Genomic DNA, 26,718 nt, shown 5'->3' with positions numbered 1-26,718 from the left:
TCTTCTCACAGCATATTCTTCTCCACAACTACAGAAGTTTTTTCTTGTTCAGACACATCTATTGTAACACTTAATAGAATTCGTCATGGGCAAGGGTCACCATGCTTGATCTTTTTCCATGTCCCCAGGGTATGGTGCAAGGCCTTGAATATGGTAATAGTGGAAATAATAGCTAGCATTTGCTGAATGGTCGAAAAAGCCAGATACTCTCCTAAGCATTCAACGTGGATTAACTCATTTGATCTTCATACCGCCTCTCTGAGGTAGGTATTAATGTAATTTCCATTTTACAGATGAAAAAACTGAGACAACATACCGTTAAGTGACTCATCTGAAAGAACCCAGAGGTCAGAATTCAGACCTAGGTAGTGTGCCTCCAAAGCCCATGTTCTTAGTTACTGCCCAGTACTGTCTTATGTGGGGTTCTCTGGAGGAAGACATGGAGTTAAAGGTTGGAATGTGAAATGTCTACTAGAGATCAACACCTGAGAGGAAGCAGGATGGGGAAGAGGAAGAAGTTAAACTGGGCAGAATTGGTGACAAGTGCTGGAGTGGATATTGCTCATTAGAGTTGATCTGACCTACGCTGCAATAACTGGACTTTACATCCCCACTTTGCCTTGTCTCCAGATATGGGCTTCTCTGAGAAAGATGTGACCCTAGCAAAGCAGCGCCTTCCACTTAATAGAGACCCTGATGCTGCTGACAGCTGGAGGCGGTCTATTTATCACATCCTCCACGGATAAGTCAGAAAGTTCCTCCTTGAAGGCAATCTGGATGGCTCATATCCGTGATGATCATATATAACAGATGGCCTGTCAGAGGAAACATCATAAACATTGGCTAAATTAACAGAATTTTTATTAATTATAATAACTATAGTAATGGCTATAACTTATTAAACAGCTATTATGTACTATTTAAAGTTGGCTATAATTGAGCCATTACTCATCATTAGAATATACTGAGGTCAATACTATATTACATAACCTCATTTTACTAATGATGAAATAGGGATCTACTGTTGTTGAGTAACTTTTCAGTATTATGTAATTAGTAAGTAGGAGAGCTAGGAGTCTCTCTCAAGGCCTTCTGACACTGGAGTCTACACTCTTGACTTCTAGGCTAGTGTATGTATCTTCCCAACTCAATTGCTGTGAGCTTTACTACAGCAGACACCATATCTTCTTCAATTTTGTGACTTTCAGCACTTAGTAATGCCTGACACATGGTATATATTAAATATACATTTGTTGAATGAATGGTAAGTTGGTCTTCCATTAAAAAAAAAATCATGGTTTTGATAGAAACTAACGAAATGATTTAATAACTTTGTGACTTTGATTAGAAGCAACTGAGTATTTAATAAAGCACATTAAAGCCATAAATCTTTGTTTATTTAATAAAACTTGTCAAAGCTAAGAGTTGTCAGTGGAAACAACAGGAAGAACACACATGTGGAGTGTGCACAAGCGGCTAGCGTATTGAGTAAATTAATCAAGATGGATGAGAGCCCACATGCTGTTGTGGCAAGAACATCGGCCTAGAATTGAGGTTTTAACTCCAGGCATTTCACTAATGTTCAGTTTGCTTCAATACTCTCACTTCTGAAACGAGGGTATTGTAGAAGATTATTGAGTTTCACTTAATACTCAAATGCTATGATTCTGTAAAAATAATTTGGAAGTGAAAGATGACATTCTGTGAAGCAGACCTAGTGGGTGATAGTCACAGCAGGAAGATATTAGTTGAATATGATACAGGATATTCTAAAGAATATCTCTGTGAGGAAGTGATTCCTCCTATATTAGGAGTGTTCAAGTGAAGGCTGACCATGGTCAGGAGTGCTCTAGGTGGACTCCGTGTTGGGTCAAAGACTGAATGAGATGGCTTCAAATGTCAACTAAATCTCAGAGCTTAAAAATATAAAAGGCAAAGATGAAATTCCAGGTATTAAAAAGTGTCAGAAAGTAGGGTAGGAAATTATACTGAACAATGCATAGAACAGAGTAGCTGCTTGGGGAATATTTGTTGAAGGAATGAATATTCACATATATTTAATAACGATCAGTGCTTAAAATTAGGGTTGAATGTAATTAATACATGCAGTTCTGGGTAGTTTGAGGTAGAAATGAGATAATCAGCATAGAGGTGTTTTGCAAATTTTTAATGTTATAGTTTGTGTTCCCTAAAAAACAGAGCCTGAGTCAAGAACTTAGGTACAGATAATACATTTGCATTCCCAGTAATCAGATAAGGGTGAATCAAAATCTCTGAGAAGGTGTAATAGATCTTAAGGTGATAGTAATCATGGCAACTATTCTTCACTGTTTAGTAATTTTCTATGAAGGGAAAATATTTTTAATTCTGTTTTCTGATTGCTATTGCCAAATATTTCTGGTACAAAATAAGATACTGAGTAAACTTCTGGTGAATGAATATGTAAGCATTATCTCATTATCTCATTAGTTTATTATAACAGCCTGAATTTCTAGATTACTATTAGCTTTTTCTTTTCTAAGGAGGAAGTGAAAACTAAGATAGGTTATGCAAGAAACCAAAGCACTCCCAGTTAGGGAATGACGGAACCAGAACTCCAACAAAGCTTTGTAACTACCAATTGTGTGTGCTTTTCACTCTATTTGCCTTCCAAAACCCAATTGTGATACAGGTTAGATCTGAGGAGTGCAGAGATTTAAAAAAAAAAATTAATAAAATGCAACTATTCCTAATTCTGTGTTTAAAAGATTGGAACTTTGCAATCCTAGCCTTAGAGAACACAACAATATAGAGTTGCAGGAAATCCTTGGTCCTGAGAGATTTGGACCACACTCCAGACTTTGACGTTCTACACTATTCTCACAGCTGAACAAATAGGACATATATAATTGTCAAGCCCACCACTGATTTTATGAATTAATTCTTGGGATTTATGGTATTTTGTGCTCTCTTTTCAAAGCACCCTACAACTGTTAATTATTTAAGTCTCCTTACATCCCTCAGAGGAAGGACAGGGATGTTATTCTGCCCTGAGCCTGGGGGGAAGTGGAAGTCTTGAGAGATGGAATAGCAGCGGTTACCAGATTACAGGGAGGGAGAGATCAGACTGCACCTGAATGAACTTGAAGGGTTTTATTATGGAGGACATCCTGCTGAGGAGACAGGACAAGGGCGCCTTTTATGGGTTTTTGAATCAGAAGATGGGAGGGCAAAGACTATTTTTGATAGCTAATAAGATAATAGCTATCATTTATTAAATACTTACTATGTAGCAGGTAGTATGCTATGCCATTTCCAGTTTTTTCATTTAATTTCGTAAGAGGAATGTAAGTTGGATACTGATTACAAAAATATAGCAGGTACCATTTATTGAGAACTCATTCCATGCAGGCACTTTACACGTCTTGTCTCTTTAGATCCTCACAGTGACCTCATAAAGCATGTATTATTATTCCTACATTACCGAAAGAAATTAAATAACCCAAGTCACTTACTTGATACATAACAAAACGAGGATTCGAATCTAGGACTTTCTCTCCAGAGCTTGGGTTCTCTCCATTTTGTTCTACTGGCAAATCATTGGCTTTTTCTGAACCACAGTTTCCTCATTTGGAAAATGGGATGTTAATGTCTATATTACAGTATATAATGAGGATTCTTTGTGATAATATCCCTGACAACCACTTAAGGATGTGTTAGAAAGAGTTTTCAGGCAAGAAAAACTTAAGTTTGAATTTTATCTTGATATTTAATAACTATAACATCTTATATTAGTTAACTTTGCTTTCTGAACCTCAATTTCTTTATCTGTAAAATGGGGATAATAATATCTACTTTGCAGATTTTAGCAAAAATTAAATAAAAAGATGCATACAAAGTGCTTACTTTAGTGCTTGGCACAAAAAGGTTCAATATAAGTTAATTTATTTTCCCTTCTCTTCTAATTTTAAGATTAGGCATTGAGATGTTGGGTAACTTGTAGCAAGTATAACTAACCTGTATTTTAACTCTGGAGGTATGGCTTGAGATTTGGAGTGCTGAACAATAATAAGTACAGAATAATGATGGTAATGTTGCATGGATATTCAGAGTTTGCAATGAGTGTTCACATGTATTATCTCATTTTATCATAAGAATCTACTGGAGTAGACAAGGAATAGATATCATTTCTTCTTCGTTGGAAGGTTGTTACATATAATAACTGAGAGAATGAACTTTGAATTCAAAGCGATATGGATTTGAATTTTAGATCTGAATTTTGAGCCTGAATTTTTGAATTTTCTTCACCAGTAAAATAGGAATAAAAATGACATTTCTTCAGATTATTGTGAAGATTAAAAGAAATAATGTAAACAAAGCACTTCATATTGAATTAATAATAGTAAGCTACTCTTCCTTGTTTTGCTCCTTCCCTCTTCCAATAAATATTAGGAGATTATATCTATCTCCCTAGTGAACTCAGAGATCATGATGTGAAAATAGATAAGACTCCATGATGCTTTGATGGTAAGAGAGAAATCAAGGATCAGGGAAAGTTCAGGTTCGTGGCAAATCCTCAAGGTTAAATTTTTTCATTTAAATAATGAAAATAATGTGTACGAAAGTGCTGTATAAAGTGATATGTAATATTTTTGTTACCTGTGAAATAAAGTGCTTTATTAATTTTTTCTTTGCTATTTTTATTATATCCAAGAGTGAACTATATACTAGTAAGCTTAGCATCAGACAGCCCATTTCCCAAAGTAGATGGTAAGATCCTGAAGGACAGAGACTAAATGTACATGACTGGATATCTCTAATTCATGTGATGTCTTACTCATCACTTGCTAATTAGTTTTACTCTCTATATTGGTCTTTGACCATCTAATCTTCAGGTCCATTCCTCATTCTTCCCTGATTGCCCTTATGTTACAGAAGCTCCTGGTGCCTGAAGTCTTTGTTTCCTAGCCTTTGATACCAACCAGCCAACATCTGACTGTGTTTCCCCAAGGGCTGGACTGGCGAGAGATTGGAGGGTGGGAAAAAAAAAAAAAAGGCAAGGTGTTTCATCTCCCTGTTTGTCTTTGATCTCAAACTGACACTTTATCTTTTCCATGGCCCCTGGTTCATGACAATTCCAGTTTCAACCAGGTGACCCTAACTCTTGGGCATTTTGCTTTGACCTTCCAGTCCAGGAGCAGTAGCACCTTCCAGCCATTGCGAACCTCTGAGTGCCTCATGGTCTCCTGCAAGTTCTCATCATCCATTACCTATGCAACCAACCAGCTTCTTATATTAAATTCCTCCCATTTTAGATACTTAGAGTAGTTTCATTTAATAGATCAGATCCTGAGTGATATATATACACACACATAGGCCAAATTTTATTAATGATCAAATAGCATTCTTTCAACATGCAATATTTTCACATAAATAAGCTTTGAAACTTTAAAACACATTACGTAAAAGAAAATATCCTATCAATATAAACACATTTCAAAACTGTAAATGAACTTAGAATGGTCTTCATCGTGATTTAGCAGTAACAAAATTAATTGTAAATTTTTTCAACTTTATTTTTTCAGCTGACTGAGCTTTAGAGCTGAGATAAATGTTGTCACTTAGTATTCTTTAAATAGATTTTTAGCTAGTTTTAATTTAAAGAAAGAACATTCTTCAGTAGAGACAGTGACAGGGATTACCAAAATATAAAATAAACAAATAACATACTTTGGAAACCCTTGCCATTATGTCATAGTATTACATGCTCTTTTGGCAAATTTATGGATAGTTTTAATTTTTTTGATTTTACTTGGTAATGGTTTGACACAAAACAGTGATATCATTGGCAATTAATCTGTTACATTGCTTGAAAATTTATCTGGAGTCTTCTCTGTGTTTCTTACAACAAACTATTTTTCCAAGATAATATTATTAGTTGATTTATTGATGCATTTATTGTTTTATTTTAAAAAGTATGAGGTAACAACTATATTTGCTTTAAAAAACAAAAATATTTAGATAGCGAACAATTTTTTGATGAACCTTTTTTGAACATTATTGAAGTTATCAATCTATTTAAAAAATAGTTTATTCAGGTGAAGTTCACATAACAAAATTAACCATTGTAAAGTGAACAATTCAGTGGCATTTAGTACATTCACAATATTAAGCAACAACCACTTCTATTACCAAAATATTTCCATCACTACAAAATAAAACTCCTTCCCCATTAATGCAATTTTTCCCTGTTCCAGCTCCTGAACCACTTTATATTTCTAGTAGCAATGTATAAAGCTTCCAATTCTTCTACATCTTTGCCAACATTTGTTATTTTTCACTGTTGTTATTATTTTTTATAGCCATCCTAGTGGGTGTGAAGTGGTACCTCACTGTGGTTTTAATTTGCATTTTCCTAATGACTAATGATGTTGAGTATCTTTTCCTGTGCTTGTTGGCCATTTGTACATCTTTGGCAAAGTGTCTATTTAAGTCCTTTGCCTCCTCCCCCTCTTTTTGTCTTTTTGGAGTTTTTAAAAAATCTATTCTGGCTACTAGACTTATCAGATATATAATTTGCAAATATTTTTACATATTCTATAGGTTGTTTATTTTCTTGATAATGTCCTTTGATACACAGAGGTTTTAATTTTGATAAAGTTCTATTTATCTATTTTGTTGTTGTTGTTGTTGTTGTTGTTGCTTGTGCTTTTGATGTCATATCTGAGACTCCATTGCCAAGATTGATCAACTTTTAATGTTTGTCAGCTGACTTAATGGCTGAATTTTTTAATTTTTTTTTTTATTTCATGTACAATTTGGTACATATTTATTTCAAAGCAGTTTTAAATTTACTGATTCATTTGATCCTTTTAACAATGCTGTGAGGTACATAAAGTAATGGTGATTATACCCATCTGTAAGATTAAATAAAACTATGAACTCGAAGGAGGAAAACTGTCAGAGTCTCATGGATGGTAAATAACAGATGTAAGATACGAACGCCAGCTGTATAACTGCCATCATGTGTCTGTCCCATTCCAACATCTTGCTCCACAGAATAAATGCCTCGATGTTTGCTGAATTATGTGAAACTAGGACTGGAAGAAAAGAAAACCAACACTTGCTGTGTTCTTACTATGTACAAGGTTTTTTAAAGGTACTTCTGCATGCATCATCACACAGTTCTCACACCATTCTAGGGGCAGATGTCGATATTCTGATTTAAGATGAGGAAAGTGAGGCTCAGAGAATTTGTAATGTACAGTGAAGCATAGAGAGAGCCAGTCGCAGAGCTTTTGTTCAGCTTGACTCTGTGATAATCTAGCACTTAGTGAAGAGCCCAGTGGCAGGATATTGTTTCGAAGACATATAATAATGAATAAAACCCCAAAATGAAAAGTCATATTCAAATATTTATTCTAGATCCCAAGAAGTCTGTTTAATTAAATCTGAGCATCTGTTTTTCACTCTTGCACCTCATCTGCTTAAATGATAAGCCCTGATTGCCGCCCCCCCACCCCTTTTTAATAACACCTTCAACCGGTGTCCTTGACAATGTTAAACATCTGACCACAGAAATGTGGAACCATCTCTCCACAGTTTCAGCCTCTAGGCTCAGCTTGGCTAGGTCCTGTGGTACAGCCTCTCCCAGCTACCATGGATCTTCATCTGGTGTTTAACAAATCATGCCCCCTGGCCCCTCCCTCCTCTCCTGCCTGCCATTGGCACACGGACAGGAAATTAAGGACTAAGGGAAATTCACCTCTGACCTTTAATTCACTTTTTAATAAAAGCATTTAGAGTCATTTGCATGCTTTATACCAGACACAAGGGAAAGCTGACTTAATGGCTCTTTGAAGAAAAATCCATCCGCCCTTATGCACTGGCATTTTTTCAGTGTGTCGATCCTCAAAATCAATTGCTAGCCCAGAGCATGCCCATGTTAGGACCCAGCCCAGTGTCTAACACATAGTAGGTCCTCATAAATGTTGACTGTGCTCAATGAACGTTAGTTTTTTTTTTGAAAAGTGAGTGATAATACTCTTATCCTACATAGCAAAATAAATTAATAGAATTATCCTAATTTTATATTTTTCTCCTATTAATTGTTCTTGAACTGTTGGTGATTTTGATGTGATCATTTGTATTAGACATGCCTCTTGATGTTTTGAGAAAGAAACCCTTGAAACTGACTTAAGAAAACAAAGGGGGAACTTATTAGCTTACTTATCTGATTGGCTGGAGCCAGATTATCTTAAGCAACCTGCCTCACTTCTTGTCTTGACCCTCTTTCCTCTGACTGGCTTCATTCTCAAGCAAATTAATGTGGCAGCAAAATGGCCATTGATTGGTATCTTCAAATCAGGCATATTTTACATGGCCAATATACATGGTAATTTCAAATGGAGGACAGAGATGTTGTTCTCATAGTTTAACTCAGGGGTTCCTAACGGCCAGGCCATGAACTAGTGCCAGGCCATGGACTAGTACCAGTCCATGGCTTGTTAGGAACCAGTCCTCACAGCAGAAGGTAAATGGAGGGCCAGCAAGTGAAACTTCATCTGTATTTGCAGCCGCTTCCCAGCGCTAGCATCACTGCCTTAGCTCCATCTCGGATCATCAGGCATTAGGTTCTCACAGGAACACCGGTCCCTGGTGCCAAAAAAGTTGGGGACTGCTGGTCTAACTCAAATTCTGGGATTGCTCACCTCTGGGCCAATTTAGTGGCCAGGGTACTGTTGTACTTTAATTCGTTGGAGAGTCACACAGCCACCCCCGAGACCAGGAGCAGGGATCAGTCCTCCTTGGATGAATTGGACTGAAACTAGAGTAAGGAAGTTCTCAAAGGAAAACTGGTCTGACACACCCAGATGCTGAAGGAAAGGAAAATGAATAGGCACAACAACAAATGTCCACCACATATCTGGTGTACATGATCGTATGATCATTTAGCAATTATAAATTTGTTACACAAAATTATAAGTAATTTCTTGGTGTTAGGCAAAAGCCATATCATTTTAAATTGTTCTACAATTGGAGCAAAAGATGAATTTCGAATGAGAAAAAACATTCAAAGAGCTTCTTTTGAAGCCACCTTTACAACATATGAGTAAAAGTTGTAGTCGATATTTTTACTTAGTCCAAACATTGTATCTTACATTGAGATTATAGTGTTAAAAAAGAAAAATATTTTTGTCCTCATGGAGATTATAACCTGAAGAAGCTTATAACTAATTAACTCATAACTTGTGGCTTACTAGAGGTTTGAACTAATGCAATGGAGTTGTTACATTTGCAAAAATTAAATGTGTAAATATATCCATTTTACATAAGAAGTGGCCTCTTTGAATAGTTTAAATAATAATTATTTGCTTGGATCTGTGTTAGACACTTTGTAGTGATGACACCTTCATTCTTAAAATCATTCTGTAGTTCTCCTTCAAAAATGAAGTGCGAGAAATTGGCTTATGGTCCACAACAAGAGGATTGGGGAGCTAGGTGTTCACCTACGTCTGTTTTAAGCTTTGCAGAGAGACACCATGCCTATAATGGATGATCTATGACTTTTCTTATGTCATGGTCATTAGTCACACCCAGAAATATATACACATGTATAGTTTGCTTATAGAACCCATTGGAAAAAGTTCTCGAGACCTTCTGGGAAAGCTGTGATGACAGTGTCATTAGTCTGGTTCCTTGTGCCCTTTACAGATTTTCTGTTCCTTCCTCAGGCTTCTCATCTTTGTTTCTTCACCCCTAGGACACTGCAAATATAGAAAAGGAAGTATATGTGTGTGTGTGTGTGTGCGCACGCGTGCACACACGTGTGTACTCATGATTGTTGTAGGGGGCTAGTGGAAGGGTGCTGGCCTCAGGACCTTTAAGTAGACTATAGTTAAGGAATTTGTGTCCTACTAGGAGAGTCTATGGAGAGAGAGAGTATGCTGCCCAGTGGGAAAAGCACTGAATTTAATCCTGGCCCTACTATCTAGGAAGTGTAGTTACATAATATCTCAGGTTGCATTTCTATTACTAAAAGTGGGAATCCACTTCTGACACTTTATACATCCCAGATGTAACAATATAATGAAACAATACCTATGAAAATTGCTTTGAGAAGTGTAAAAAGTTGTACTTTGCAAGGTTTTATTTTGTATCTCACTGTCCCTCTCAATATTCCTCTGCTTGTCCTCTCTCACACACGAGCCTCGAGATTTCCAGCACTCCAGAGGTGGCATAGCTCATGCTTAGTGGAAATACAATTTTTCTTTCATTTTCTATTTCTTAATTTATTCTTATCCATAAACTATTTCCTCCCAGATTCCCCATGTTCTAGACACTGTACTAGAACAGTGCTAGAGATATGGGAGGAAGCATAATTTTGGGGGAAGAGTATAAAGCCTGGACTCAGATAAGGTGTGAATTCTGAATTATCTTTCTCTGGTTGATTGTACAGTTTTAAGATAGTCAACTAACCTTTCTAAGTCTTCAGTTTTTTCATCTCTAAAACAGGAATAATTTTCATGATTTATAGGGGCTTTGTTGAGTGCTAGAAGGAACACGTGTTTCAATAAATTAGCCATTATTTTATTCAAGACATTTTTCCCTGCCATCTAGAGTTCACAATTTAGAAGTCAACATAAGACATTTTCAAGATCATTCTAAATGAGGGGAAAGATTAAGTAGCTGAGAAGGGCCAGTCTCTCAGTGGATGAGTAGGACATGACTTAACCAAAGGCACCCAGTTGGTACTGGTAGAATCCAGTGTTGAATCCAAATTTCTTAGGAAATTTCTGAGAAGGTAGACATGTTTAGATTTACTAAACTATCCTTTGGACCTTGACTTTGAAGGAAATTTCCTGAAGTACTGAATTTGCAAGAGAAAAAATGAGCCAAGAAATCTCATGTGCTATTTTAAGGAGCAGATGTGTAGTACTAGTGGGGATAAAAAGTGTGGCTTATTTTTTTCTTAAAATAATTGAATGTATTGCAGGGAATTGGATGGGTCAGAAAAGGAGTGCTTTGGCACCAAGAAGTTGTTTGATTTTACAACAAATGGTTAATCTAAAATTACTCTAATGCCCTTTGATTGTCGCATCCTGGCTTACTGGGGTGCAACCTTTAAGCTACTCACCATGACACAGTTGTATCATTTCAGGTAGCAAACATTATCTCCATTACACAACAATCCCACTACAATCAGCCTCTGTTGACCTTTTTTTCTGCTTCCCCCTTACTCCTTTATCAAATACCAACAGTGTGTTTATATTTACCTCTGTTGCTCCTGGTGATGTTCTTGAGAGATTACCTTGAGTGTCATCATAAAGCAACTGAAATGGGATTTCAGTGCCCCTCTGTAGTAGACTGAACAATGGCCCCCAAAGATACCAGATTCTAATCCTTGCAATCTGCAATATAACCTTATTTGAAAAAGGATTGTTACAAATGAGATTAAGTTAAGGATCTAGAGATAGCCTGGGTTATCTAGGTGAGTTCTAAGTACAATCACAAATGTCCTTATAAGAGAAAGGCTGAGGTAGATTCAACATAGAACTAGAGGAGAAGGCAATATGACTACTGAGAATGGAAATACATTGGAATGATGTAGTTGCAAGCCCAGAATGCCAGCAGCCACCAAAAACTGGAAGAGTCAAGGAATGGATTCTTCCCTAGTGAGTCTGGAGGGAGCATAACCCTGCCAGCGCCTTGATTTCAAAGTCTGGGCTCCAGAACTGAGAGACTACATTTCTGTTGTTTTAAACCACTGAGTTTGTGATCAATCGTTTCAGCAGCCAGAGGATATTAATACACCCTCCATCTCCTTTCCCCAGCCATTCTACTCTTCTGAGTACTACTGTGAATGTTTAAATTTTATTGTAAATAAATGATCTTACAAAATAAGCTTATCCACATTTTAGGAAGTAATGAGAGACATGTTATAGTAGGTCAGAACTGGAAGGGTCCTCAGAGACCACTCAAACTTCTCATCGTAAGTACGAGGATACGGAGATGCAGAGAGAGGGTACTAGCCCAAGACCACTCAGTAAGTTGATAGTGTAGCCAGGATCTAACCCAAAGTCTAAGCTTCCTATTTTGGTCAAGTGCTTTGTCTATCACAAATAAGAGGGCATGACTATGAGGATTTCTGGCTCAGCAAGTAGATAGGAAAGAACCTATTTAAACCTACTTGAAAGATGTGACTTTTTAAAAAAATGAATTGTAGATTGGCCTCTCAACTCTGTTAACTAAACCCAAAAAAACATTTAGGGGACTAAAGAAGATAACAACCTTTTTTTTTTTTTTCCAAGAAACAGAAGTGATTGACTTTGTCTGACTTAGAAAGATATTCCTGGGATACAGTTATGGTTAGGTGTGTGGGCTCTGGAATCTTAGGACCTGCCCAGAATTCTGTCTCTGCCACTCAACAGCCCTGTGAATTTGGTCGAGTTTCTATCTGGGAATCTTAGTTTCCTTATCTGAAGAATAGAGGAAATGGCAGCCTTGTCTGAGACTATTGTCAGGATTAAATGAGATGCTGTATATAAAAGTGGCTCCCCTAGTGCCTAACAATTATTAGAGGCTCCATCAATGTTAGTGAGTGTTTTTGTTTCATCTCATCAGATGAAAAAGTAGGTTGGAATAGAGTAAATAGCATTTTATCTTAAAAAATTTTTTTTATTTGGATATTTTACAATGACCCCAGAATTTTTATAGTAATCAGGAAAAAATGGTAAAGATGAAAATCAGGTGTGATTCACAGGGAATGAAGCCTGTTGTGAGGCACTGGGGTCTCTGGTGCAGCAGCTGCTCAAGCTGTTATCAGACTCCCAAAGCTGATGGGAACCACCTGAACTTTCTTCTGGGAAATGCATGGCTATAAATGTTCATTTACATAAATATGAATACATAAATAAGGTCAAAGTCGGCTTGATCCTGGAAGAGTGAGGTGACCCATTCCTGTAAGCCTAACTCCAGGTTACACAATGGTCTGATGCTGTTTGGAGGGCTCAGAGATGGTGGTCAGGAAGCATGTACTCCAGCTCTAGTCCAACTGCTCCCAGCATATGTGACTTGGGCAGGTCACCTCTCGAGTCTGTTTCCTTATTTAACACACAATTTTGTATGAAGCTCAAATGAAGTAAAGGACATAAAAGTACTTAGTAAACAGAAATCAGGTCAAAAGGAGAAGCTATTAAATATACCAATTACCAAGCTCAACTGAGCATACCTTTGTCATATATTTCAATTCTGTTCATTCTGTTCTAATTTTCACTACTGTAATACTTGTTCTCTTAGTTCTCTCTTATCTGTTAGCATCTTAGCTGGTCTCCCTAATTCTTCTGTGGCTTATCTCCACCTGTTCTAACAGACTAATATGCATTAAGTACACCTTCTATCATGATATTCCACCAGTACATTTATCTCTACAGCTCCCTGTCATCTACAATGTGAAGTGGTTGGGAAAACAAAAAGAAGGAAGGTATTTATAAAGTACAGAGATGTCTATTTTAACTAAATAATCCTGAAAAAAGCTGTGAAATTTTTTTCCTGGTCCCGATGTTGGGATACCAACCTCCAGCCCCTAGAAGGGAGCATCTCATGACCCACCCAGCTGGAAACAGGCTCCGGGTTCTCCTCCCTTGCCTCTGGTTCTGTTCTTGGATCCTAGCCCCCAATTTAGACATAACTACAAGTGGCTTACATCGTTGACCAGCTACTGATCTCTTGGATATGTTTTTGTACTTATTTTCTGGTTTCCTCTGATAAGTCTTCTTCTCGTTGATGGGTTGATACTTTCTGGCCCTTTCCAGACTTCTCCACGAGAGGGAATGATTTGTTCTTTCACTCTATACATGTATTAAGTGTCTAATAAGTATTAGAGACTGTGCTAGCTAGCTGAATAGTATCCCTGCCTTCACAGGACTTATATCTTAGCAAAGAAAATAGCAATTAAAAAATTTGTAAGTATGGCAAGTAAATAAGAAGAACAATATGCTATGGAAACATAAAAAAGTGAACCCTTAACTTAGGTAAGGGTGTCAGGGAAAATATTGAACTGAGACTTAAAGATGAATTAGAGTCAAAGAATCAACATGTGGAAAGAAATGAAATCTAGCAATGTCTCAAAAGTACCTTCTTGATTCTTCTGGTTCATCCCCCAGAATATTTATTGGCACCAAGTTACAGATAAAAATCTGGGATGACTGGAGGTAATGGTTGAACATTGAACAAATATATAGTTCTATCTCTGCCACTGTGGGTTGTGAAATATTTGGTAAGTTACTTATCCTATCTGACCCATAGTTTCTATATCTGGAAAACACAAATAATAACCCTTCAGGGTCATTATGAATGACTAATGAAATAATGAACATGAAAGCACTTTGAAAACTGCCAACCATATGAATGAAAGGGAGAAAGTTGATTATAGAGTATCTGACTAAGCATTGAGATGGAACAAGGAATAGAAAATGCTGAGCCTGTCAGGAGCCAGCCCTTTCGAAGTCTCATACTTTCTTGGAACTTCAGAAGTCATATATATGCTATGGATACATGTGCTCTCTATATATTATTTATGAGGGAAAGAACAGTTTTTGATTTTATCTACATGGCTAAGTTGTCCCAAAGGAGACAGCCCTCTCCCTAAATGATATCACTGAAATTCCAGTTGCTTTACTTAATGGAACCCAATGCCTCCATAAATCTCTGGGGCTGTGATGCCTATATCCTACCCTGATAATGTATAATAACATGGGTGGATTGTTAGTGCTGCTCCTTTGCCAGCATAAGTTCACAACTTTCTGTCAACCTAATGGTCAACAATAGGCTGGCAGAGAACAGCTGGTTTGTGCTCTACAGAAATTGCTTTGTGCTTTGAGAAACAAAACTATGTTCACTGATTCAAGTTTGGGGCTAATAGCATCAGATGTTGCATGGGCTCTAGAATGACTGACTGTAAGCTGCTGAGAGATGTGGAGCATTAGCAACACAGACATTAGCGTTTTTGCAGTATGATGAGATGGCATAGACCTCCAAGGCCTCTGATCCCTGAATGCCCACTTGTTTCTTTTGGGATCATTTATGAATGAAACACAGTAAGATTGACACTCACAGTGACCTTCATCTGGTTTATCGTTGGTCACTTTCAGCTTAAGGTACAATTGCTCTTCTAATTGCTAGTGAGAGAGGCTGGAGTGGAAAGCCTGGCCGTTGGGTGGATCCCTGACGGTGGAGAGTGTCTAAGGATGGCAACTCCCCTACAAATTGATTGCTTAATAGCTGCAGGTATATAGGTATGTTGTAAGGGTTATGTACATTCTGCAAGTAATGCACCTGTGTGGTGCCTGATAGAGGGTGAATGTTCTGTATATATATTACTTATTAGTTACCTATTAATGACTTTCACCACTGGGCATGAGAATAGGGTCTAGGCTCACTAAAGAACAAAAGGCTTTAGAAAACAACAAATCCCTTTTCTTTAGGATGTTTCCCACAGTGTTTCCTCATAACCTCTTTGTTTTGAACACCAGGGCTGTTTTCCTAGTTATAAAGGCCAAATCACAAGAGAAGAAAAGGGCAGGGTAGACAAGCTATCCTTGGAATTTGAAATGGCATAGGTCCAAATGACCATTTTATGGTGTGTGTGCACGCACACATGAGTGTGTGTGTATTGTGAGTGTGGTGTGTATGTGTAGTATGGTGTATATGTGTCTTTATTGTGTGTATGTTGTGTTGTGTGCATATGTCTGTGTGTGTGTATGTACAGAGCATCTGAAACGGGAATTTTCAGATGTCTCTCAAAAGGCCATGCTTACTCCGAATTCTATGTTTGCATTGTACTAGTGTTATAAAAGGTCAGAGGAGGAAGAGATTGAAAGGTAGGAGGAGAATCTATGGTTCTTCAAACAGTTCAGGACAAATTCCCATGTAGTATCTGCCATATTACATATTTAACCTCACAAGTATCCCGTGAGACGCAGGTGAGTACAGTTTTATCAATGGGAACACTGAGGCTGGGAGGTGAAAAAGTTGTCCGAGGTCATGTAACTAGTAAATAATGGTGCCTGGTGTGGATAGTAAATGATAGGTATTGACTCAGTGATACAAAGTCAATCAATCAATCAGAGAGAGTGAAGAGCTCAGGGAATGATGCAGTCAGAGCTTAGAGAGCTATAGTCAGAAGATGTAGAAAAAGATGACTGTGAGATTTACAGGCTAGTGTTAGGCCTTAACAACTTAAGTAGAGGTCTCCAGGGAATCACATTCTTCAAAGGTCTTTTATTTTTGCCTTCTGGGAAGACTAAAGGAGAAGAATAGGGAAATCAGCTCTCAGAAATGAATCCTTCCAAGCACTCTATTCAACAGCAATGGGTTGGGCCAAGTGAAGAGGATTTGTGACTAAATTCCCTTGGGTGTCACTTTCCAAGGACAAGTTTTAGATTCTATATTGGACAAGAGTTTGAACTTTATTTTTATTGTTGCACCCGGATTTTGATTGCTATCTGAAAGGGAAACAGACAGTGGAAACTATTTCATCAAGACTGATGAGAAAAACACATTTTCTCAGCGCCCTTAATAGCAATGCTTAGGGTTTGAAGTCATTATCATAATAATGGGTTAGCTTAGAGAAGAAAAAGATGGTACAAATGACTTTTGACAGGGAGAGAGAGGAGAAAAAGATAGTCCTGGAAGTCAGACCGGGTGTTGATTGTTTGTGAAAAATTTCCACCAAACATTAAGCTCTTCATGAAGCTTTCTTTCTGAGTCCTGCCTGGGCTATCAGGTGGAGGAAAGTAAGTAGGTGTGATTAGACATCTGCTGGATGAAGCAGATTCAGGGCATGCCAGAGCTGGCTGGAGGACTGAATGCCTCATTAGTTTATTTATTTCTTTATTTTTTATTTATGAATTTATTTAATCATTTTTTCATGTGTTACATATTTTTTTTTCAGCACTTCTTAAGTGTCAGGTTATGAGCTTAGTGCTAAGATAGCAAAGATGAAGAAATAAGATGAAAGTTACAGACTAATGAAGAATAATAGTATAGATAATTATAGCTTGTGTGACAATCCTAGAATGAAGGTATTGAGAAATTTCAGGAGGATGTAGAGAACAGAATATTTTGCTTTGTTGTACCTACTTTGTGCTAGAAATACAGAATGATCAGAATGTGCTTCCTCCCTTCTCCAGGCCTCATGGTCTAATGGAAAAATGTCTACTCAAGAAGGAACTTGAATCAGCAACTCTAAGCCCATAGAAGATAATGTTTTTACTATTGGCAGGTCCAATGAGTAGGAGATATAATAAGACAGATCTAGATTCTACTTAGCTCGAAATGTTCTAGACCTCAGGATTCAGGATTCACAATAAGAGTCCAACAAAAAGCTGAGAGACTTGCAGTGGCTGAACTTGATGTCTCTTGATCCAGTGTCTTTGGATCTGCTGGGTAGGTGGCATTGCTCTTTACTGAGGTGAAGAATGTTGGATGGGGAACAGATGTTGGAGGAGAGTGTTAAGTTTAATTTTGGACTTATTTAGTTGGGGATGCCTGAAAGACATCCAGGTGAAGATGTTAAGGAGCTAGTTGTACATGAGACAGAAAATAAGAATAAAATGCGGTCTGCAGATATAATTTGGGAGTTGTTATCATGGAGGAGATTATTGAACCAAGGATGAAATCATCTCAACAATGATTACATGAGTAGTCAATGAGTTTTGCAAGTAAATCCTCAGGACTTAAGAATGGAATCACAAGAATGCTGGCTAAAATGAATACTTAAGGAATCCTGCAGTTCATTTTATGCAATTATCGGCATTGGCTCTTGACTAAAAAGGGACCATTTGGTCACCAACTCGACTCCTACTATATGCAATAATCCACCCCATAGCATCTCTGCCTAAGACTGAATAACAATCACAGGAAGCCTTGTAATCATTGCTGGACAACATAGTTTAGAGCAAAAGGAGCAGGTTTCTGGTCACAGACTACACTACAATTAAGCCCTAGATTTGCCATTTAAACTATGCTACCATCCAGTCTCATTGTGTTTTATCTATCAGACCATGCTAGAAGACCTTGTTTAATGTAGAGCTGTTCAAACAGTAGGCCTGGTCTAGTAATTTCATGATTTTTATCAACTAAAGAACAAGGCTAATCTAGGATTACTTGATTTTCCTGAACTAATATGAATTTCCAGTGACTACATTTCCTTTTTTTTTTTTTTGTCAACACAAAACATCTTCTAAATTTCTTTTATTAACCTGTTCAATTTTGTGTAATTTCTTGGTGACAACAGTGTCCTTTGTAAAAATAGTGGGCTTCACCATATTACAGAATTATTTTTAATCAGTTCATATGGAACTGAGTTGCCACTCAGTTGAAGCCCTCATTTCCCAGGAGGGGAGGCCCATACCCCAGAAATTAGGGACATCTCAGGGCAAACAGAGAGTTTGTAGCAGAGCTAGAACTGCCATGTTGGGCCCTGCGTTTCATCTTGAGTGTGCCTTGTCTATCTGCTGACTAAACCCATTCCCCTGTTTCTAAGGAAAGATGTTGGGAGATATATGAATTGGAACTTTTTACAAGTCAATCTGGTATTACAACACTGCCCTCTGATGAGTTAAGTGCAAATGAATCAGAACCAGATGGGCGAATTTTCCTAAAAAACAATGTGTTTAAAAGTTGAGGAGAAGAGAAATTTTCAGCAGAGCTCTCAAAGATCTGTGGCTACATCAGATGTCTCACTTTCAGATATCCCCCAAATTACCACCTGGAGAAAGAAAAAAAAAAACTTGAGCTCCAAGAGGAGGAAAGGCAGACACGGGTAGAGATTATGCTCACAGTCCTATAACTAGCATGGCTGTCTTCAGCCCTCGTTCTCTCAGAGGTCATTCTTGGCAGGCAAAGGAGGTTTGGATGAACAAAGCAATCATAAGGAATCAATTCTGGAGAAAAATCCAGGCTTAGACTTTTAACATGCATTTTCTCTTGGACTGTTATGAGATTTATATTTTCAGATTCAACTGAAGTCTCTTGAGTACTTATTAAGTGCGAGGTTTTGTGTTAGGTACTCATGTGGTTCTTTTCTCACTTTGTCAATCCAACAAAGTTGCGAGGTGGCAGGATCATGAACAAGTGAGTGATCTCATCAGGCTCAGAGAAATAAAATGACTCGTTTAAGGCCACACAGCTAGGCAGCAACAGAACAGTGCTGTCTGACCCAGTGGCCACTAGTTACATGTGGCCATTTAAACTTAAATGTTAATTCTAAATAAAATTGAAAACTGAGTCTCTCAGATGCTCTAGCCACATTTCAAGTGATATATTCTCATACGTGGCTAGTGACTATCATATTGGACCATAGCCATAGAACATCTAAATCATTGGAGAAAGTAATATTGAATAGGGCTGCTATGGAGCCTGGGTTTCAACTAATACCTTTATAACGAAGCTCTGTGCTCCTTACATTGTATCAACCTGAGTTGTCTCACATAATACAAGCTTCTAAAACAGAAGACAGTTCTTCCTAAGCACAACTAAAAACGTTCTACTAAAAACGTTCTCCTCTTCACTCAGGATAGAGCATACACTGAGACTCAGGCCGATTCTTTTATGAAACCTACGCTGTCCTTTATGTGGCTTTTGTGGAACAGCTATGAATCAGGATCAGATGTAAAGGGATGAGAATGTGAAATGAGTGTACTGTGCCCCCTTTGGACTTGCACATATTTCAGGGACATCATAACACTGTGGCAGAGGCTGTTGCCAGGGACAGTGTTAACAGTCAGCCAAATTAGAAAGGAATACAAAGGGAATCAGCATGGTTGAAAGAGAAGATAGTACAAATTTGGCCAGAAAATTTTGGGTCTAAATTTTATAACCATATGGACTTGGGAGAGTTGTGAAGAGGAATGGTGCCAACTCCCCTATAGGCATGTGAGGATTTAAATGTGTTAGTATCTGTAAGACACTTATTACAGTGTCCGATGCATAGTGAATGTTCCACAAAACGAGGTGCCTTTGTCCAGTCATGCCCTTCTTTCCTGGTGGGAGTTACCACCCGATCATTAGTGTTCAGAAGAGCAATCTGATTTCAATGGTTTCCTTTCATTTTTAAAATTAATTATCAGGAAAACTGCTGATATTGTTATTTACAGTATGTGTGAATTATAGCAACCTTCCCAGAGTGGCATCTTTCTTTTTAGTTTTTTTACATTTTCTAATCTTATAAAAGCAAGCATCTCTATATCTCTATTTTAATCTTCATATTAGGATAGGTTTGAAGTTGGGTAATCAGAGAATAACATCAGATTTACCTAGGCAAAGTCAGTGAATTTTAATCCTGGAACATTTCCCTCTGCTATTTTTTATTTGATTATGTGTCATCATCATATTCCATCCTCCAAAGTATTTGCAGCAGCTTGCTCAGTATGACAATGCTAGAATAGGAAAGTAGAAATTTAAAATATTTAATATTCAGAACCTGGGAAAATAGAAATTAAAATAGAAATTAAGATCACAAAGAATAATGTAACCTTGAAATGTAGATCATAAAGTAATTTACCACATTGAAATGATGAAATTGTATAATTCACATAATTAACCGGTAGTAATTAGTCAATGATATAATGCTTATCCCTTATGTTTGACTAACACTTTATAAAGTAATTCACAGAACCTGCCACATGAGAGAGGTTTTGTGAATATTTCTTAAGTGGTATGAGGAAAAGGAAACTCTAAGAGGTAAATTATTTGTGAAGGTCACCCAGCTACTTAATGGCAGAGCCTGTATCCAGGCGCTATGTCTCCTGACACTAATTCATTGCCCTTTGGAGTGATGACGACTCATATTTATTCAATACTAAAAATATAAAAGGCTCTTTTATTTCCAGACTACTTTCACTGAGCTGCCAAACAATCCTGGGAGGTAGGCATTGTTACCCTGTACTATAGGTGAGAAGTGATTCACACCATGTGACATAGCTTATATAGAATACAATCAGTATTTGAATTCTAGTGACTTCACTTTAAGTCCAGTGTTTTTTCCACCACACAGCCCAGGTATTTTTTTTTTCACACTGTTCTAAAAGGAGCAAAAGTAAAATAAAAACGGAAATGTAATATTTCTCAATCCAGGCATCTCCCCATGATAGGAAAACAAAAACAAAAACAAAAAAACAAAAAACAAGGGAAGTTCCCTTTGGTCAGTAACTTTTGAAGTCTCTTGAAATAAATATTTTCTTGTGTCAAAGGATGTTTAAGTTATGAATGTCCATTCAGGGCTGATTCTAGACTGAGCTTATGAGTCTTGGTGTATAGAACATGTGGAAAGGATTCAAGAAACGGGCATGGCCATGTCACCAGGGTTGCTCAGTGACTCCATTAAATCAGCTCTTTCCAACTGGCTATTTCCTTTCTTAAAGACACTGTTGGGAAGGGGTGTGCTGATGTGCCCTGTGTGTGTGCATGTTGTATGTGCGTCTCAGTGTGTATGAGGGGGATTTTTTTCCAATGCGTATTGGGTGTTTTATGATCTTCACAGATGTAAGACTTCATCATGATGAGAAGTGTTGGGGGAGAGGCTATTATTTGGGAGAGAGGGAGAAAGAGGTGAAATTGATGGGAGGCAGGAAACAGAATTGTGTAGATTTAATTGGCCTCATTTTATAGCATTTAGTCCTGTTTTCACAAGGTAGCAATGAATAGGCTCATAAAGGTAAACCGTTTTTCACTATTATTGGGCCAGGAGTTGAAAGTTTCATTGTTATTCTTCCTTGGAGCTCATGTGGCCACTCCAAATATTAACTCCTTTTTGCCTCAGCGATTCAAAATTTCAGTGGAACCATTTGAACATTGTCTGGATTTATAGCCATGATCCTATATATTTGTAAAGAGATTCCATTTACAAAGAATTAGTCCATGTTATCCCATCTTCTATTTGACCTTCAGTATGATCCCAGGAAGAACGCGGTACAGATCATTACTCGCATTTTCCTAAATAGAAAACTGAGGCCCAGAGAAGTATAGTGACTTGGGGAATCTCAGCAACACCAGGCCTAGAAAGGAAGAGAAGGGCACCAATATTTACTGATTATCAACTCCACGCTACCTACTGTGTTGAAAGAGAGGGGTCATAATTGGCTTAAAGTCATTTAATTTAGGCTCTTACAACTGGGGGAGTCACAATCAGAAACTGAGCCTCTCTGAAACCAGGGCTCCGTTCTCCTACACCAATTCTGTGTACAATAGCCAGGGGCATGTTTTGAAGGAAAAAAGACCTTGACATTGATTACCACAAACCACTGACAAACCAAACATTATGTAAATCAGGACCCACCATGTGAATAATAGTTCACATGTGTAAGGCACTTTCAAAAGAGCTTTGTGTTGATTTTTCTTTAACCCTCACAACAGTCTTGTGAGCTAGACTTTCTTATCATTTCCATTGTACAAATGAGGAAGTTGAGGCTCAGAGAGTGAGTAACTTAACAAAGGTCAAACATCTAGTAGATAGCAGAACTAGAATTCTAACACAGATCTGACTAGAAAAGACTGTCTTCTTTTAACCCATGTTTTCTATGGGTTAATTCCTGTTTCAACTGGGTCATTTCTAGGGTCACATGTCTTAAATGGAATCTATTACATCCCATCCTCATTACCTACAACGTAAAATTCAAATTGCTCAGCTGAAGTTCAAGATCCTCAGGTTTTCCAAATTCATTGCACTCTACCTCTAGACTATCTCTTGCTCCAGCCACGTTCCAGTGAATGCTTTCCCCTGACACACTCCCATTGCTCTCCAATCCTTCAGTTGTGTCTGGAATAGTATTTTCTCTCTGCTTCTCCTTTGAAAACCCCTTTCCTCTTTCAAGGACCACCTCAAATGCCATCAATCCAAGTACCTGTCCAGGAACTCCCAACTGAGTATAATGGGCCCACATAGTGCTCTCCTACGGGCCACATAATAATGCTTATCTTGTCTTCCCTACCCTTCCTCAATCCCACCTCTAGTGCCCAGGCAGAGTCTAATTTATTGTTTCATCCTCAGCACTGACCGTAATGACTGACAAATGCTAGGCACTACAGATAAGGAATATAGGTAAGGAATGAGTATTTTCTTTAGATATGTAAAACTTGACTTATATATCATAATGCATAAGTGGCTTCCTGTCATTCCTTTTGGCTGCTAGAACAATTCAGGACTTTAGAACCAGATAGATCCCGGTCCAAAGCCTAACATGTTTACTTCTCAGCTCTAACCTTGCGCATTACTCATTTAGGCCTCCTAACCTTCCATTTGTCCATTGTTAAAATGGTGATAGTGCTGCCTTTCCTGCAGAGAGAGTAGCTGTGATGATTGAACAAGATGGAGGACAGAGGTGTTCGCGACAGTGCTTGGCACACAGAGACTCCGTAAATGTCAGTTGTTAGGCAGAGCTATTATTACTGTAGTGGTTTATAATATCTCCCAGCAATATGATTAGATTTTCTTTGGATTTGTGTATGTGATTCTGCTTTAGAGGTTAACTCCTTACCTGGACCAACACTCAACTCTTGTGTTTGACTTCTGCCATTTCTTGTGTTTGTTTGTTTTACTATAGCTGGTATTATCTATTCAGTCTGGCTTCGTAAACCATTTCTTAAAATGTTCCTGTGCTTTAAAAGGTAGCATATTGGAGAAAGAACATTAGGCAGAAGGGAGAAGGGGAGGAAGAGAACAGGGTTGGAATCTATTTCTTACCAAAGCCACTCAACCTCTCTGAGACTTCTTTCCCTCATCTGCCAGTTGAGGAGTATTTGGCAATATAGGGTGAAAAATTCCTTAGTGCTTAAATGTACTGCATATGTCAACCTTTCACTTTCCAATCCTAATAGCAAATGTTTTTAGACATAAAGATGAAATGTATGCAAGTCTATCTCCTCCTGCCCTCCTTCCAAAACACTGCCCCGCCCCCACACACCAAATGCCCAAAGCAAATCCACAGTTCTGTTGTTGGAACATGTTGTTTTCTTTAACCAAGTGGTTGTTTGTAAATGTTTTCTGATTGTAGCAGCAGTGAGACCGCCTCTCCTGGAGGAGATTGAGTTCTTTCTCTTTACAAAATGCTGTTTACTAAAGTAAATTCCACTCCCTTTTTTGTTTGGCTTTTCCTTTGTAAGCAATCAAAGCCAACTGGCAAGTTTGTTCAATTCAATGTGGCATCTGGCTTTATTTCTCTCTCTCTCTCTCTCTCTCTCTCTCTCTCTCTCTCTCTCTCTCTCTCTCTCTCTCTCTCTCTCTCTCTCTCTCTTTTTCCTAAGCTGAAGTACAGGCTGCACTATGAGCCCCAAATTCTTTTGCAACTGGTAATTAATTCTGTAAACATTAACCAAGAGTCCACCATGTATCAAGCCCTATGGGGAAAAGGAGGGAAAAATGGTCTTGATTCCAAGTTCAAGATGATGGAAGGTCAATGTAGGGCATGGAGGAGAATCCGAGCACAGGTAGTCCAGTGTCCCCAAGTGTTTTCACACACTTGTGCCATGAGCAGCTCCTCTGACAAAAGCCCAGTGGCAGATAAAATTGATAAAAAAGAAGGCATAATGTAGCTTCTAATTTGGATTCACAATGTACCTGTACATATGACAGATTCTGAGACTTGCAACTTAAAAAATCATCTTTAATTTTAATTGATTTCTCAAGTTTATACTAGGTGACATGTCTGGAAGCATGTGTATACAGGTAACACTAATTAACAGCAAAGGTAAATCAGTACCAAAGTATTTTGACCTCAAAGACCTATTCTCACCATTCTATTTGTACCTGCTAAAAAGTCAGCCATCCAAAATGAAGCTATATCTGGCTCATTGACAGAGTTTGATTTGAACTTTGCAGTATTGGCCTCAGAGGGTTTTACATTTTCTAATTATTTGCCAACATTTAGAAGTAGGGCTTTTTTTTTTTTTTTTTTTTTTTTTTTTTTTTTTTTTTTTTTTTTTTTTTATACAAAGCCGAGATTCCTTGCTTTTCTTAAGAAATTGGAGGACCTGGCAGTATTTGGCTACAGTTTGCCACAGTGACGGCAGGACTGCAGCTCTTCCCTTGGCACCGGCTCTTTAGTTCATTGCATTTTTGTCCAGTTTGACTTTATATACCGGTGTCACAGGCTTGGCCCTTGTTGTCATTCAAGCTAGCGATCTCCCTTTCAGAACATCCCTTAATGAGGCCACAACTTTGCTCCTCAGACTCGCCTGCTTTTCACTTCTGAGAGCTGATTGCTGGTTTTGATTAGATTATCTTTGACAGGTGAAACCCAAGGGCACCTAGCATAGGTGAACCACTGTATATTAACAAACAACAACAAAAGACAGTATTTATTGAGTGTTTATTCTATGTCAATCTTTGTTTTTAGCATTGAGCAATAATTCCCTTATTTAATCTTCATAACAATCTTACATTGTAGGAAATATTATTCCACTCATTTTTGAGATGAGGAAATTGGAGCACAGACAAATTAGTACAACTTGTCCCCTATGATACAGTTAAGTAGATGAATTGGAGTTTGAATACAGGGAACATGATCTTAACCACGATTCTACATTTCATAAAGCACTGTTTTACATAAGTGACACAACAATTTAGTTTTTTAAAACTTTTTATTTTGAGTTAATGGTAGACTTATAGAAAAGTTGAAAAAAAAAAAAGAATTTTCTTATATTCCTTACTCTGCTCCCCTTAATGCCAACATTTTAAATGATCATAGTGCAATTATCAAGTGTAGGAAACTAACATTATTAACTCAATTACATAACTTTTGCTGATTTTACCAATTTCAACACAAATGTTTTTACCTGTTTGTTTCAAGATCTTATCCACGGTCTCACATCGTGTCTCATTGTCATTTCCCCATTCGTCTCTTCTGGTCTGTGACAGTTCTGTAGCCTTTCGTCACCCTGACACTTTCAAGAAATACTAGTTAGCTATTTTCTAGAATGTCCCTCAATTTCAGGATGTATGATGCTTTCTCAAAATTGGAATGAGAAATGCATTATTTGGCAAGAATACAAAAAAATGATGTGTCCTCAGCGTATCATATCAAGGAATTTATGATGTCGATAGTCTTATTGCTGGTAATACACCTTCATCTCTGGGTTAAGCTGGTTACTTAACCCACTAGTAATGTTACTACTTTTTTCCTTTGCAGTTAATAAGTTTCTTGGGGAAAATAATTTGAAATCATGCAAATCCTTTCTTCTCCAAGTTTCATCCACTACTTTTATCATCTTTTTAGTGGATCTTACCTGCAACAATGTGCTTTTTTCGCTTTCAGTAAAACAATTACAAAATAAATATAAAATACTGGAAGGTTATAGCAAGAATCAAGATTTTCCTGTAGAATGTTTGAAAGGTACTTCTTTACTTAATAATCAGTATTGCCTTTTGATTTTATAATGGAGTTGATATCCTAACTTCACAGGAGTGAATTTTGTGACTTTGAGCAAGCACTGAGAATTTGGAATGTTTCTTTATTGTTAATAGGGACAACAGCTGCAATTTGAAAGTGTTGCCATATGGGTAGAAAGTGGTTAAAAGTAGGTAGGTGCTCCAGTCAGACAGGCTGGGCTAGAAGCCAGAAGCTGTCACTCATGAACTGTGTGACTTTTGGTAGGTTATGTATCTGGCTATGCCTCAGTTCCTCTAAGAGCCAATTTGAAGATTAAACAAGACAATAAATGTCAAATGCTTACTTAGCTCAG

General features: G+C 37.6%; 1 long non-coding RNA gene across 7 annotated transcripts in view; it reads left to right on the top strand.

Moving 5' to 3' along the window:
* The window catches only part of LOC107518356, a 143,572-nt gene that overhangs the window by 31,146 nt on the left and 85,708 nt on the right, over nucleotides 1-26,718 (top strand). For 3 of the 7 annotated variants that reach the window (XR_001598843.2, XR_001598838.2, XR_001598837.2), the window contains one exon: nucleotides 129-1,546. The exons of 2 other annotated variants lie outside the window; for them this stretch is intronic. This is a non-coding gene — a long non-coding RNA (uncharacterized LOC107518356). Of the gene's footprint in view, nucleotides 1-128; nucleotides 1,547-26,718 lie in introns of those variants that run through there. 2 more of the 7 variants (XR_001598840.2, XR_001598839.2) reach the window with 1 other exon arrangement.

The sequence above is a fragment of the Rousettus aegyptiacus genome, unplaced genomic scaffold (assembly GCF_014176215.1).
Source record: "Rousettus aegyptiacus isolate mRouAeg1 unplaced genomic scaffold, mRouAeg1.p scaffold_m13_p_1, whole genome shotgun sequence".
Lineage (NCBI taxonomy): Eukaryota > Metazoa > Chordata > Mammalia > Chiroptera > Pteropodidae > Rousettus > Rousettus aegyptiacus.
Note: the sequence above shows the minus strand (reverse complement) of the source record. Positions and strands in the feature narration are given on the sequence as shown.